The sequence below is a fragment of the Ovis canadensis genome, chromosome 8 (genome assembly GCF_042477335.2).
Source record: "Ovis canadensis isolate MfBH-ARS-UI-01 breed Bighorn chromosome 8, ARS-UI_OviCan_v2, whole genome shotgun sequence".
In the NCBI taxonomy this organism is placed as follows: domain Eukaryota; kingdom Metazoa; phylum Chordata; class Mammalia; order Artiodactyla; family Bovidae; genus Ovis; species Ovis canadensis.
The window spans coordinates 50,878,345-50,893,814 of NC_091252.1; the positions used below are offsets into that span (position 1 = coordinate 50,878,345).

The 15,470-nt window shown below is 42.0% G+C and overlaps 1 protein-coding gene across 4 annotated transcripts in view; it reads right to left on the reverse strand.

The window, feature by feature from the left end:
- The window catches only part of KLHL32 (kelch like family member 32), a 215,485-nt gene extending 200,999 nt beyond the window's left edge, over positions 1-14,486 (reverse strand). For 2 of the 4 annotated variants that reach the window (XM_069599238.1, XM_069599239.1), the window contains exon 1: positions 13,998-14,378. The gene's annotated coding sequence lies outside the window, so the exon portion shown is untranslated. Of the gene's footprint in view, positions 1-13,997 lie in introns of all 4 variants that reach the window. The other 2 variants (XM_069599240.1, XM_069599237.1) reach the window with 2 other exon arrangements.
- Positions 14,487-15,470: the final 984 nt, after the last annotated feature.

Sequence of the window (15,470 nt, forward strand, 5' to 3'; positions counted from 1 at the left end):
GAAACCAGGGACAATGTGCGCAGGTTCTAAAGCAGAAAAGGAGGCCAGCGAGACCAGGGCAGGAGTGGGCAGGAAACAGCAGAAGATGAAGACGGGGGATAGGAGGGGAAAGATGGTGTGGACTGTGTTGCTTCCTGGGATGGAATCTATTGGAGGTTTGAGCAAAAGAGGAAGGTGATCTAACTCTGGTTTTAGAAGGATCACCCTGGCTGTGGTATTAGAAATGGTCTACAAGAGGCAAGGGTTTCCCAGGTGTCACTAGTGATAAAGAACTAGCCTGCCAATGCAGCAGACACAGATATGGGGGTTTGATCCCTGGGTGGGAAAGATGTCTGGAGGAGGAGCCTGGCGGGCTACAGCCCATGGGGTCGCAAAGAGTCAAACGCACGTCGACTAACACGTCGAGCAACTAACACTACTACAAGAGGCAAAGGAGACCAGCTGAGAATCTGTTACAGTAGTTTAAGCATCAGCTGGTGCTGACTGGGGCAATGGTGGGAGCAGGAATAAAGTAAGAAACGGTCAGATTTTGGGTGCATTTTGAAGGTAAATCCAACAGAATCTCCTGACTGCCTAGATGTGAGCTGTTTGAGAAAGAAGTAAGGTTGACTCCACAAGGCTCTGCGCCTGAGTAACTGAAGATGGGGAAGCTCTGGAGGAGGCAGGTTTGGAGGAAAAAAACTAAAAAAGCATGTACTGGGAAGTTTGCTACTAAAATACATTATATACGCCAAAGTCACAATACATAATTTTGGTAACTTTCTCTTAAAGGTCAATTTCATTACAGGGTTTCCTTCCAACATATTCATCAGTTGGGGTATTCTAGAGAATGAATTGGCCATGCAAAATTTAGAAATGTCTATTTAAAATCCTGATTCTTGGCCTTCTTTTTATCCTTAGGACTGCTGAACAGTTTATTTTCCTATAACTCCTTAATTATACTCCTAATGACATCAGACTTACCCTGCCTGGAAAGGTCTAAGAGAACCAACAAAAAAGAGCAGTGACACCAATGAGAGTCACTCATCCCTCGTGATTCTTCTCAATAGAGCTGTTGAGCTGAGAAAAGGCCCAATCAATGAATTTTGAGATATATTAATGAGCTTCACCTCTTATAAAAATATCAACTTTAGAGCAAAATCCATGAAGCATCACAAAGAAGTGCTGAAAATCAAGGTCAGTCTCTCCTGTAGTTATTTCTCCTTAGAAGAAAGCTTCCCTAGTGGCCCAGATGATAAAGACTCTTCCGGTAATGCAGGAGACCAGGGTTTGATCTACAGGTCGGGAAGATCCCCTGGAGAAGGGAATGGCAACCCACTCCAGTATTCTTGCCTGGAGAATCCCATAGCCAGAGGAGCCAGACAGCCTATGGGGTCACAAAAGTCGGACACAACTTAGCAACTAAACCACCAAACCACCAGAAGAAAGAAAGGAGATGAAGGTAAAACACATTAAAGTCCTCGATGCAGATTTAAATAACACCTATTTTCATTTCATGATGTACAACACAAATTTTTCTTTCTTGCATCTCTAAATTTCTATGTGTGTATTTGGGTCCCTCGATTTACTCTACACACTTGGCCACCGGACTTCTCCGTGTGATCATTATCATTAATAAATGAGTTAGAAATACACAGTAGACTCAGCAGCTGTGCCCAAGGCCATTACTTCCTCTAATTTGGCACAGATGGCCAAAAAGATGCTTTTGGCAGAACAGCCAAGTGCTAACCACCTAATGAAGCTGCAGCCTTAAAAACCAACTGATGGTAAATACAATTGTACAGTTAACTTCACCCTTATCTCTGTCTCTCCTGTCCTTGACACAAAAGGCAGAAGAAAGCGTATACCCTAAATCCAATTTGGTAAAGCTTTAAACATACCATTTCATCTCACTTTCCAGGGAGGGAGGAAAAGGTAACTGAACAAAACAATTCCAGTTCTAAAATGGTCATTCTTTAGGTCAAAAGACTATTTTTTCAACTCAAAAATAATCTTGCAAAAGGGATTAAGCTGGTTTGTACCTAACTCAATGACAGGGAAACCATCACAATAGTCATAATAATGATTAGAATGATCATAGACAAATAAATATGATATCCGCCCTTCTTTCATATACTCATATGCCTTAAAATGACTTCTCTTAAATTTATAAATAGGCAACATCCTCACCATTCATAACTCTTATTTCTTTTCTCTGATCAAAATCATGTATAATTTCATAAATGTCTCATGACAAGGCTTTCTTTTCTCCTTATATATATGCTGGTCTTAACAGTTGCATGTCTCCTCAAAATGCCTGATATTCAAGTATTTTGAGGCTTTAAGATGATGATAATTAAGACAGTCATGCAATTCCCCTCAGACATAAACAATGCACACACACAGTCATACTGTTTCAGCCAGTTTCTAAGAACAGAATATTAAATTTAAAAACCTATATTAAAAAAAAAAAACCCTGCAAAACACCTTCTAAACTGTCCCTAAAACAAAGAGCAAACATCAATTCAAAATTATGGTTTCTCTGCTCCCAAAATCCTGATGTAAAGATCTACACTATTCTGCCACAGTTCACTACTGTTAATCAATGACTCATAGGATTTCATCCCCTGTGGAAACTGTATTCTCCATTTGGCTTATATAATGTCATGTAATCACCATCAATGCTCTAAATCTAAAAATGTATAAAATAAAAAGCATCTCATTTCATCTTGTGCAGAAATGTCCAGTGTGATCCCTCAAAAGGGAAGAGTGTTAGTCACTTAGTCGTGTCCAACTCTTCGTGACCCCAAGGACCGAAGGCCCCCAGGCTCCTCTGCCCATGGGATTCTCCAGACAAGAAAACCAGGTCTCAAAAATCTGTGTGCAATGCAGGAGACCCGGGTTTGATCCCTGGATTGGGAAGATCCCCTGGAGAAGGGAATGGCAACCCACTCCAGTGTTTTTGCCCATGGACAGAGGAGCCTGGCGGGCTACAGTCCACGCAGTCACAAAGGGCAGGACAGGACTAAGCGACTAAGCACACACAGAGAAATGTCCATTTTTAAATCAATCAAACTACTTCAATGTTGGGTAATACTACAACGAGGATATTTACAAAGACACTCTCTGCAGTAATTCACCTGATTTAGTTGTACACAAATCGGAGTGGAAAATCCTAAATTCTATTTCAGCAGTGCAGATGTTAATCACACATTACAACTCTCATCCAGGGCACTTGTTTAGGAAGCATTGCCTGCAATGTTTAAATGCCAGTTGAGTATCCAGAGAGCACTGTGACTCAGGACTTATTTGCTGTGTTATTTTTTGTTAAGTGTGAATGAAAAGAAAACTGAGGCCCAGATCCAGGGAGCCCGGTGGGTCCTTGGAGGCAGGAATAGGAGCAGAGTGTGACCGGGTCCCTGAACTCTTGACCTGTAGCTCCGGGATTAGGCCCACCATTAGAATCACTCAGGAAAGGTGTCCTAATACACTGGGGCTCAGCAACCAATATAGCTTCCAATACACAAAAAAATATAGACAGTCCAGGAATCTGTATTTTTAAAACAACTTCAGGTCCTTCTGAGGATCAGCCTGGTTGCAACATTAGGGCTGGACTTACTTGCAGAACAGTGATCAAGTATGATTTTCTAAAGCAAGGTTCCAGAACAGCCAAACAAGCCAATAATACAGCTTTTTTTTTTTTTAAATAAACAGTGCTTTTAAAAAAACATATCCAATTTTGTTCTCATGATTCTATTATCCCAGTTTATAAAGGAGGAGACTCGGGCACAGAGCTCCCCTGGCAGAGCCGGAAACAAGAACACTCTGACTCCAAGGGCCTCTGCCCTCCTGATCCACCTCACTGTGCCTCACCTCATGTACAGAAATATGATCAGTGAAGGATTTTCAGTTCTGCCCTGGGACCCAAGCAACCACAGGTAAAAGCAGCCTTAAGAAGAGACCTTATCAATACTGGCACTGCTCTCAGAAAGCCTGGGAGGGAAATATGGCTGATTCTTGTGAGACTCTCTTTCCTGGCTAAGATACTGATGGGTGCTTTGCCACCATCTAGAAAAACCCTCTCCTGAAACTCTCAATCCACTCCTAGCCCTGAGGCCAACCATGAGGTTCCAGATAAGAAGAGAAGAGAACTAAAAAAGTTCTTGAGCCAGTGATATCTGGGCTTCTTAAATATCTTGGTCCTCATTGGTTACTGTCCAACCCACTTAATGGGCTCATTTAATGCTGAGATACAAGAGGTCCTCTTTCGTAGCTCAGCTAGTAAAGAATCCACCTGCAATGAGAGAGGCCTGGGTTCGATCCCTGGGTTGGGAAGATCCCCTGGAGAAGGAAAAGGCAACCCACTCCACTATTCTGGCCTGGAGAATTCCATGGACTGAATAGCTCATGGGGTCGCAAAGAGTTAGACACCACTGAGCGACTTTCACTTTCACTTTTATCCTTGCCTCTGTCTCTTCATCAATCAACACATAAATACACAAAAGGAACAGTATACCAATAGCTGCAGATTGAGGCACTGCAAGTCTGCACATGAGCAAAAAATGACAGCAACAAAATTCTGAAGCAATCACAGAATATTGATATTTTCCAAAACGGGGTCAACATAGAGGAAATAGAAGAACTCGAAGAATACAGTGCCTGAAAAGAAGAACACAGTAAGCAAGGCACATATTGAGGGGATCTGGGAATTTCATGCTTCATTAGGTCCAAGGGCAAAGTGTGTCCTCATTTACAAAGGCAATACACATGGCTGATGCTACTACGTAGCTGAACCATGTACTGACTCCTCTTGTCCCAATTCCATGCTTACCAGAAACTCAGCCACAGAGAGAAGGTGCTGGTCAAAGAGTTCCACCCACATCTACAAACCCCTTGGCAGTTACATGCATTAAATATATCAATATTCCATTTTAAAGCAATTAATAATATGCAATGACTACAATTTACAGACTTCTGGAGAGCAATATTGATAGAACAACATGAAACAGAAATCAGAAGTTGACAACTCTGTGAAATATGACAAGAAAATTTTAACCACAAAACCCTATGGATGACACATTCACAAATTACAGAGTTTCAGTAAAAAGTCAAGTTAAATGCTATGTAGAAAGGCCTAAGGACTGTGCATGAGTTTCTCAAATGATATCAACTGGAAAGCCCTATCTCTAGATGATATGAAATACCTTCAGGAAATGATAAACAGCTTTGACCTAAAGCTAAAGACAATAAGCTGTGCTCAAATTAAATCACACTGTAGTTAATTAATGTTTCCATAGAAGGAAAAACCAAAACTTTCATTCCATAATTCTTTAGGCTCTGTATTCTTAAAAAAAAAACACAACAATCAGCCATATCAGCTCAAAGACATCAGTCTGAGAAAGACTAGTGAATCTTTGCTGTTGAGGGGTTACTGGATTACATCTACACTACTGCCTATCACAAAAACAGCATTTTTTTTTTTTAAGTCTCTTTCAGAGAATGTCAGACAGAACAGATGAGGATGCAAGTCAATGAGAGAATCTATCAAAATAAATCTCTTCCATTTGGATATCTACCTCAATTATGAACATGAATCTCTAAAATAATAACCACAGCTGTCACTTGGGAAGTGGTTGAGAATATGCTCATATTTAAAGGCTCTTTTTCCTTAGCAGTATGATTTTAGAACTTTGTTAGTATCTGAATTGGATGCAAACACAAGATCTGGTACTGATATCATCTTGGCTACCATATTTTTCATCCTAGAATTCACACCTCACTGTAATTAATATCTGCTACATACTGAATCTTTTTAAAAATTTTACTATATTCTCTTCTGGCTTCTTAGAGAGTAAAGAAGTAGGTAAAGGATATTCTGTCTGACAAATGATCACAAATTCAGCATGAACAAATTCCCTAAGCCCTTATTTTAGGTATCTAAATTGATGTTACTTACTAACTACTAAATATATATTTGAATTATTAAATTGCAACACATTCAAAGAAACACTGAAATAAATACATACATATATACATACATATATAGATGAGTTTCTTAAATGTGCATGTTTCTCAAATGACACATGTAGTACAAGAAACAGTCTTTCCTGTAAATGAAATGCTCTATAATTCACTGTATGATAAAAACAGAATTTAGCTTGGTATTTTTTTGTTCAGTCGCTAAGTCATAACTGACTCTTTGCGACCCCATGGACTGCAGCACACCAGGCTTCCCTGCCATTGACTATCTCCCAAAGTTTGCTCCAATTCATGTCCACTGAATCCATGGGGTATATAGTTTCCTAAAATTACTGCTCATGCTACCGTGCTATAAGTATTTTTTGTTACTTATGACATATGGCAGGCTGCCAGTAGTCCCCATTGCTTCCTGAGTTACCTCAGGCCTGTGAGCTGGGGGATAACCTCGAAAAAATTCAGGACACACTAACCTCATCTGTGTTTCTAGACTGTCAGAGAATCTAATGATATCCAAAAAAAGAGGAAGATCACTCCGCCATTTGTGAAGATGAGGACTTGCTTGGCAGGGGCAAGGGAGAGGGGACAAAAAATTGTACAGAGGAAAAAGAAAAAAAATAGATTTAACTTTTAGAAAGTATTCTCTTCAGGAAGAATTTAATCCTATCTGACTTGAAAGTGAATTTGAGGAGTTTTTTTCTTTGAGCCTGGGGAGTTCTTGACCTTTTCATAAAATTTACATAATTCAGCATGAAGGGAAACCCCTGGTTGAATAGAAAGATGTTGGCAGCAAGAACTTGACCTCACAGAAATGTTAAGAGGTCTGTACCCACCAGATACTAGGTGCTGCTTTTACTAATCCACAGGGGACACAAGAGGCAGCTTTGTGCTTCCACAGAGGGGGTCCCCTGAAGAGATCCTAAAATAAAGCCCCAGCGAGTTGCCTCTGTGGAGAAAACTGACCCTCCTTCTTTTTCCCTGTGGCTCCAGGAACAGTGGAAAAGAGAGGGGAGGCTTGCCAAAGCCTCTGACAGACATAACCCCAACATACACATTCCTCTCCCTAGGGGAGCCCACCTAAGCAATCCACTGCTCACTCAAACTCCAGTACACAAAAAGAGGCTGCTCCTCTCTTAAGGCTGATGGACTAGATTAAGACATTTTATATACTGTGAAAGTCGCTCAGTAGTGTCTAACTCTTTGCGATCCCAAGGACTATACAGTCCATGGAATTCTCCAGGCCAGAATATTGGAGCGGGTAGCCTTTCCCTCCTCCAGGGGATCTTCCCAACCCAGGGATCGAACCCAGGTCTCCTGCATTGCAGGCAGATTCTTCACCAGCAGAGCCACAAGGGAAGCCCAAGAATACTGGAGTGGGTAGCCTATTCCTTTTCCAGCGGATCTTTCTGACTCAGGAATCAACCAAGGTCTCCTGCATTGCAGACAGATTCTTTACCAACTGAGCTATCAGGGAAGCCTTTTATATACCAATAGAATATAAAATTTAAGTGAATTCTACCCTCATGTTGGGGAAGGAAAAGGTAGGCAGTGAAGGGGAGGCAAAGGGAAGGAATTAGTGAGTACTGAGATTTTATTATGCACCAGGCATTGTGCTAGATGGTTACTACACATACCTTATTTAGTCTCAGAATAGTCCTGTCATCAGTGTAATAGAGTTCCCATTTTACAGATGAGGAAAATGAGATTGAGGGGAGATAGACATGTAGCTCGATCCCAGAGCCAGTACCAAGATCACAGAGCCAAGAAGTGTCAGGCTAAGCATTTGAATCCAGGCTCCAAGGCTGTGTCATGCTACTTTGTACAGACAATGCACAAGAACTGGAAGAACTAAAATTTATAAATAATAAGATTTCTAAATAATGATTTAAAATGAGGCACCAGAATTCACATCATAAAAACAATTGCAAAATGCCTCCTCCACTGCTCTCGGCATCTGTCCCATTAGCAGTGACTGTGTTCCCACTGAAGCAATCATCCGGGATGGGACTACTTACTCGAACAATATCCTGTAAACCAGACAGGCTGTGCTGGGGAGTAGAGGGATTATAGGAAAGTCCTGCTTCTAAGTAACTGGAACTAGCTCATCTGGCATAGAAAGCAGAATATATTATACCTCAAATAAACATGTAGGAGTAAGTCAAGAGTCGATGAAAACTGCCAAAGATTTTCCTTCTTCATTTAAAAATCATCTTATCAGTCAGTAATTCCAACCCTGCAAAACGTCGTTAGGCAAATTCACAGCTTTCCGTGCTTTCACCATATGCAGAACTAATCTGACTCCAAGTCAGGTTTGCAAAACTGTTATTTTTTTATACATAGTTCTTTTTAAAATCTTACTGAGATTTATAGCACCATATGTCTAAATCAAGTTAAGCAAATGCATTAATGAATCACAATGTGCGTCTGAGACAAAAGAAAGACAAAGAAAGCTGAGTGCTTCTTCTACCTCCTAGGTAAAGATCTTGGCAAGTAGGGTATAAGCATGAAGGACCCCATCAGAAGTACAGAACCAGGAAATACATGAACAAAATTAATTTCAACTATTAATTCCCAATAAGAGGGTGTTCTGGGACAAATTCTCAAGTTCTACTCTCCAAACTGGAAGAAATTCTCAGACAACACAAATCAGGTATAGAAGGAGGGAAGGAGGTGTAAACGCACTGCCTGACACAGAGACAAAATCAGGTCTGTCTCCACCATCACCAAAAGCTCCATTCAATAAGAGGGAAGAGGATTCTCCTGGTGCCAAGGCAGGGGATGTGGGTTTGGTCCTTGGTCCCAGAAGATACCACAGGCCACGGTGCAGCTAAGCCGGTGTGTGCCACAACTACTGAGTCAGCACTCCACTGAAGCCTGAAAGAAGGGCTTCTAACATCACCTGTTCATAATATTTTCCATTACTTGCCAAATATATCTGTGAAGAGCAAATCATCACATTGGCTTATATTGTACTTGACTGGAATTTAAATCCTTCCAACTTCAAAGTGAACTCCTGACAAGCCAAATGTCCTCAGCGCTAGACTCTAGCAGGCTATGTCACGTTTTCTATTTGATTTCATCCTGTTACTCTGTGCCCATCATTCTAACAGGAGTTCTCCCACCCAGTCATTCCAGATCTAGTACTTGAATTCAAATCTAACTGTCCCTTGTCACATTTTTTTCATACTTCCACTCAAGTAACAAAAAATTGAGCCAATCAGGATCAAGAACAGAGTACATTTATCTGTCACTAAAGGCTTCTCTCTGACTGTAAGTATAGATTTCCAAACAGCTAACACACCATACATTTCTCCTCACTTATCCCACAGATATGAGATAAGACTTCATAAAAGATGTACCTAACATTAAAATCTCTATTTGCAAGAGTCTCTCTAACCTCCAAGCCTATGTATGATGTTTATACTGATATTTACACTAATAAATGTTCTTTTCTCATCTAATTTTCACAATGTTTCCCATTTTTAAAAATTCAAATATTTGTCCATTCTAATCGCATTCATATAAAATATCTATAACTCTGCCGACAAAGGTCCATCTAGTCAAAACTATGTTTTTTCCAGTAGTCGTGTATGGATGTGAGAAATGGACCATAAAGAAGGCTGAGGATCGAAGAACTGATGCTTTTGAACTGTGGTGTTGGAGAAGACTCTTGAAGAGTCACGTGGACTGCAAGAAGATCAACCAGTAAATCCTAAAGGAAATCAGCCCTGAATATTCATTGGAAGGACTGATGCTGAAGATGAAGCTCCAATACTTTGGCCATCCAATGCAAAGAGCTGACTCATTAGAAAAGACCCTGATGCTGGGAAAGATTGAAGGCAGGAGGGGAAGGGGATGACAGAGGATGAGATGGTTGGATGGCATCACCAACTCAATGGACATAAGTTTGAGCAAGCTCTGGGAGATGGTGAAGGACAGGGAAGCCTGGCATGCTGCAGTCCATGAGGTTACAAAGAGCTGGACATGACTGAGTGACTGAACAACAAAATATTTACAAATGTTCCTTTCCATAGAAAAGTGATAATATCAGAGGAAATTATGTGCCAGATGTTGGATGTTAAGAATTCAGACACACCATTGTAGTTAACCAGTATTTGCCAGGTACCAGACTCTGTATAGAGATCATAATACTTGGTTCATCCTTTCCCTTAGGTTCACTCTTTTCGAACAATCAGTACTACACTCTCTGGATTCTATGTCTACAACTACCCTCTTGGTCTCGTTCACCAACCCAACTTCTCCCACACCCTCTCTATATCCCCAGTTCTTCTTGCTGCATTGCAGTTGGAGACAATATCTCTGCCTACATCTTGCATCATCCCTTCAGCTACAATGATGAGCTTATCAATATCAGAGATCATGTACATTACCCTCTTAATGCACAATTCCAAATGACTGTCTGGCAGAACCTTCCATCTTTCGACAGCTAAAGGGATCTTCATTTACTATAATCAGACCCACAAAGCCATCAAGGTCAGGCACTAATTCTCCTTCTACACAGGATTTACCTGACCTCCAGAATCAGAAGTTTTAAGATTTTTCTCATATCTGTGTTTCTGTGAAATTCTGTATCTCTGTCATAGCATTTAACACACAACTGTCTCAGAACCACAATTACATGCATATCTATAACACCCATTAGGAAACTGGCAGAGGAGTGTGGGTGTCAAGTGAGGAGTGTTGTTGAGGTTTAGAGTTTTCTTTCATTGGTCCAATTTAACTTCAAATAATCTTGTTCAATGGTCAAACAGAAATAACACACTCATTTTATAGGGATGTTATGAAGACAACATGGAAAGCGGTTTGCATGTAGAAGGGGCTGGAAAAGTAAAAGCTTCCAGGAACAATATGCTTGTTTGCTTTGAATCTTTAAGGGCAGAGGTGTTATCTCCCAGCCAGGACTTTGTTTTATTAGTACTGACTAACATCTGCCTGACTCTTTATTCAATGTGCAACTTACTTTCAAGAATTGAAAACTGAAATTCACTTATTTATCACTAAAGCCTCCTTCAAGAGAGTAATTTTAGAATGACAGAACTATCAGAAGCTACTGTCCAAATGCTGGCTTTTTCTTTTTTAATGAGACCTTATTTGGATAAACAAAAGAAATGATGGAAATAAAATACCACTCCTTTCTGACCACCAGGTCTGCCTCGATGAAGTCTACGGACATCTCTGTAATTTTAGTAGACATATGAGAAAGTGGCAGCCTCTCAAAAATATTTGCTTCATTATAAGATTAGTTAAGGAGTAAACAGCATTTTCTCTGCCAGGGTCCTAAAATCAAATGTCTCTTTGAGTTTACATTTACATTTGTTCCTTTGGAATCTTGCAATATTTTGTGGTAGGTTTTAGCTAACTAATAACCTAAATCCTTAAAAGGAACTTTCCACTGAAAGGTTCAGAATGCTCTTTTTTTCTGTTCAACTTTTCATTCTACCTCTTCCTACAACAGGTAACAGACCGACTTGTTCTGTATGCAGAATAAATTAAATTAGGAGCATGAAACGTTTTAAACTATAAATGATTTTGTTTCACCAGATTCAAAAATTCTTCTTCCAGAGCACTTCATGCTCTTTCATTTTCTCTGAGGTATAAGAAAAAGACCAAGGAACCCTCAGAAACAAACTTGGACCTGGTTATTGGATGCTGAGCAATTTTGCTAGAGATTTTAGTATCAAAATCAGGAAACTCTTAATCACTCTCATAATAATGGATGCATTTGTTCTCATTACTATTGTATTACAGAAAAACAGTTTTAAATTGAATGAGACTTCAGTAGTTATGGACAGCAAACCAGTAGGCTCCAGACCACTTGTGGCCCAGATATATTTTTAAAGAGGTCCTTACAGTTTTCTAAATTAAGCGTTAGTCACTCAGTTGAGTCCAACTTTTTGCAACCAGGCTCCTCTGTCCCTGAAGTTCTCCAGGCAAGAACACTGGAGTGAGTTGCCATTTCCTTAAGAATCCAACCCAGGTCTCCTGCATTGCAGGCAGATTCTTTACTGTCTAAGCCACCAGGGAAGCCCTTTTAAATTATAGATACTTCAAAAAAAAAATCTGGAAGTTACTTTTTTTCTTGAAAAAACAAAAACGTTTTAGAGCCAGGGTGGCAACCAGCAACAGGCCAGTAAGAGCTGCCCCATTTAGAGGGGCACATAGGTTCCAGAGGTCACAGTTAACACCCCCTCATCCATGTGCCCCCTACTTGGCCTTACCTTACCTGTTAGACACCTGCACACACTGGACAAGCAGACACAGGATTTTCTTAAAGGCAAAGAGCCTGGATCCAAAAAGGGCTTTCCCACCCACTAACTCTGTGACCTTCAGCAAGCTCTGAGTCTAGGTCCCTCAGCTTTAAATCGAAGATAATTCCGTGACCCTACAAGGTTGTTGTGGGGATTAAAATAGAAATGCACAAAAATACTCCGTAATCTGGAACTGTAAAATGTTTGTCATCATTATTCATTTCTCAGTCCCCGTCAGTTGCACAAATCCCCTCTACCCACCTCAGTTATTACTGCTTTTCTTCTTTCTCTTATTATTACACTCTGTACGACACAGCTTAAAATCTAAATAAAAAGAGTCTGATGCATTTCCTGGCCTCATTTAATTGGAGAGAGAAAAGATGAACAAATATCAAAGGAAAACAAAATGAACTGTTGAATGCCAGTGGTTATTTCTGTTTGTAACAAAGGCATTAAATTAGTGCAGAGCTTAACTACTGGACTGCTGATCTCTCTGAGTGCTGTGTTATAAGTTCACATTAGGCTCCTGAGGCCTCAAGGTAAAACTCACAGCCCAGTTTTTAGGGGTTCCTGTGAGACAAACCTCTTCACTGGGCTTCACGCAGTGCTCCAGGAAAGGATCCAGTCCATCATGAAAACACCCAAAAGTATCTTCAAAGCTTTTCTGGGCTTCTTTCCTCTCTACACGTTAATATAAGCTCTAAAACCTCAGAATCTGGTGTATTAAGCCAGGGCACACATTTTATATCTATATCTATACATATAGATGTATGTCAGAAGCCAATAAGAGGAAATATATGTATACACATAGCTGATGCACTTCGCTGTATAGCAGAAACACAACACTGCAAAGCAATTATACTCCAACAGAAAAAAGACTACTGCTAATCACCAAAAGAAAAATAATAAGAGACTTGAGAGAAAACAGAATCTTCTCAGAAAAAGGGCAGAGTAGCAGAAAACTGCACTTAAAGAGCAATACCATAAATACAGAAATGTTAGCAAAGATGTATGTTATGAACGCTGTCTCCCTATATTAAGAATTCACATATGCATTCCTGTTCTGGTCATTTTACGACAGAAAATCATCCTCGTGTGAGGAATAACAATTAATTCATTTACTGCTTTTTAATGTTAAGACAATCACACAATCACGCTTGAGTGAACTGCAACATATAATGGGAGAACAAGGAATTTTAATTGGAATCAGCTTTCTTTATAAGATCACCAAAATGGGAGTAATTTATGATTTAAGACACAATCCGCTGAAAAATCCCTCTGACGAATCCTTTTTAAAGCACTTCATACAGGGCAATTACCGCTTTTCCTGAAGTTGAATGAACCCTTCGCTTGAATACAGATGAACGAGTGTCAAACTACCACATGGTCCTCAGTTTACGTTTTGTTTTTTTAAAAAAATCAAAGTAAATAACAGCATTATTTAAGAAAGCAGTTCTTTCAACAGACGCCCCAAGACTGATGTTTAAGCAAGTCTCCTTGGCAACCAAGGAGCCAAGTACATCTTGGGCTAGAAGGAAGGGAAAAAAGGGACAACAACTCTAAGGGGTGGGTAGAATAAGTAACCGGGAGTAGTAACTGCTCCCGCTAGACGACGCTGCTAGAAGCTGCATGGGCTCAAATCCTCTGAAATTTCAACTCTGATCTCGCCCCCACTGGCTCACAAGCAGACTCCCACCCTCTGCCACCGGTTTGAAGGACCAACTCCGAACAGGTAACGAGGAGAGAGGGTGAGCTGTCTGCGGAGTTACGTACCCGAGGCGGCAGCGCAGACACCTGGCTCTCGCTGATATACAATGGTCGTACTTCGCCCCACGATGCCCGAAGCCGAGCTGAAGAGAAACCGCAGTAGCTTCTCTCTACCGGTTTGGGGATGCAGTTGTGAAGAACGAGCGCGCTAGCGTGTGTGTGCGTATGTGTATCCGTGAACGTGTGTGCGAGCGTGTGTATGTGTGTCTGCGCGCTCCCCAACTCTCCCGCAGGGAAACGCTGTTTCCTAGTAAATAAAGGCAGCAGCAAGCCCTGCGGGTGGCGCGTCCGGCTAGCTCTGCGCTAGGCGACCGCGTCAGGCTGGGAACGCACCCCCGCAGACCCGCGCGGCTCAGACTGCGAAGCGGCTCCTCCCCCTCGCGCCTCGGGCGAGTCAGCGCGCACGCTCGCCCCGCCCCCCGGCGAGCACGCGCGCCCCTCCTCCAGCATCGCCGCCCGGGAGGCGCGCACGCCGCGCACCTCCGTCCCCTGCCTAAGGCGAGCCGGCGCGCGCCCGCTCTCCCCGGAAGTCCACCTCCCCCGTGCGGCACCTTTCTTGTTTTCTGGCACCTGCGCTGCCCACTGCTGGGTCGCTTGGACTGCCTGCAGTTTCAGCAGCGTTGCCTCTTGCGACGACCGAGACACTGGGAGCCAGCCTGCCTACTCCCAGACTGCATCCCACGGCTGGAGAGCGACCTGCGGGAACAAATGCCGTGACCCCAACTTGGAGTAGCCACGAGTTCTGGCCCTCTGCTTCCCTCCCGCGACCCAGTTCAGTTCAGTTCAGTTCAGTCGCTCAGTCGTGACCGACTCTTTGCGACCCCATGAATCGCAGCAGGCCAGGCCTCCCGGTCCATCACCATCTCCCAGAGTTCACTTAAACTCACGTCCATCGAGTCGGTGGTGCCATCCAGCCATCTCATCCTGGGTCGTCCCCTTCTCCTCCTGCCCCCAAAGCCTCCCAGCATCAGGGTCTTTTCCGGTGAGTCAACTCTTCGCATGAGGTGGCCAAAGTACTGGAGTTTCAGCTTCAGCATCATTCCTTCCAAAGAACACCCAGGGCTGATCTCTAGAATGGACTGGTTGGATCTCCTTGCAGTCCAAGGGACTCTCAAGAGTCTTCTCCAACACCACAGTTCAAAAGCATCAATTCCTAGGCGCTCAGCCTTCTTCACAGTCCAACTCTCGCATCCATACATAACTACTGGAAAAACAATAGCCTTGACTAGACGGACCTTTGTTGGCAAAGTAATGTCTCTGCTTTTCAATATGCTATCTAGCTTGGTCATAACTTTCCTTCGAAGGAGTAAGCGTCTTTTAATTTCATGGCTGCATGACTGCATGGCTGCAGTCACCATCTGAAGTGATTTTGGAGCCCAAAAGATAAAGTCTGCCACTGTTTCTACTGTTTCCCCATCTATTTCCCATGAAGTGATGGGACCAGATGCCATGATCTTTGTTTTCTGAATGTTGAGCCTT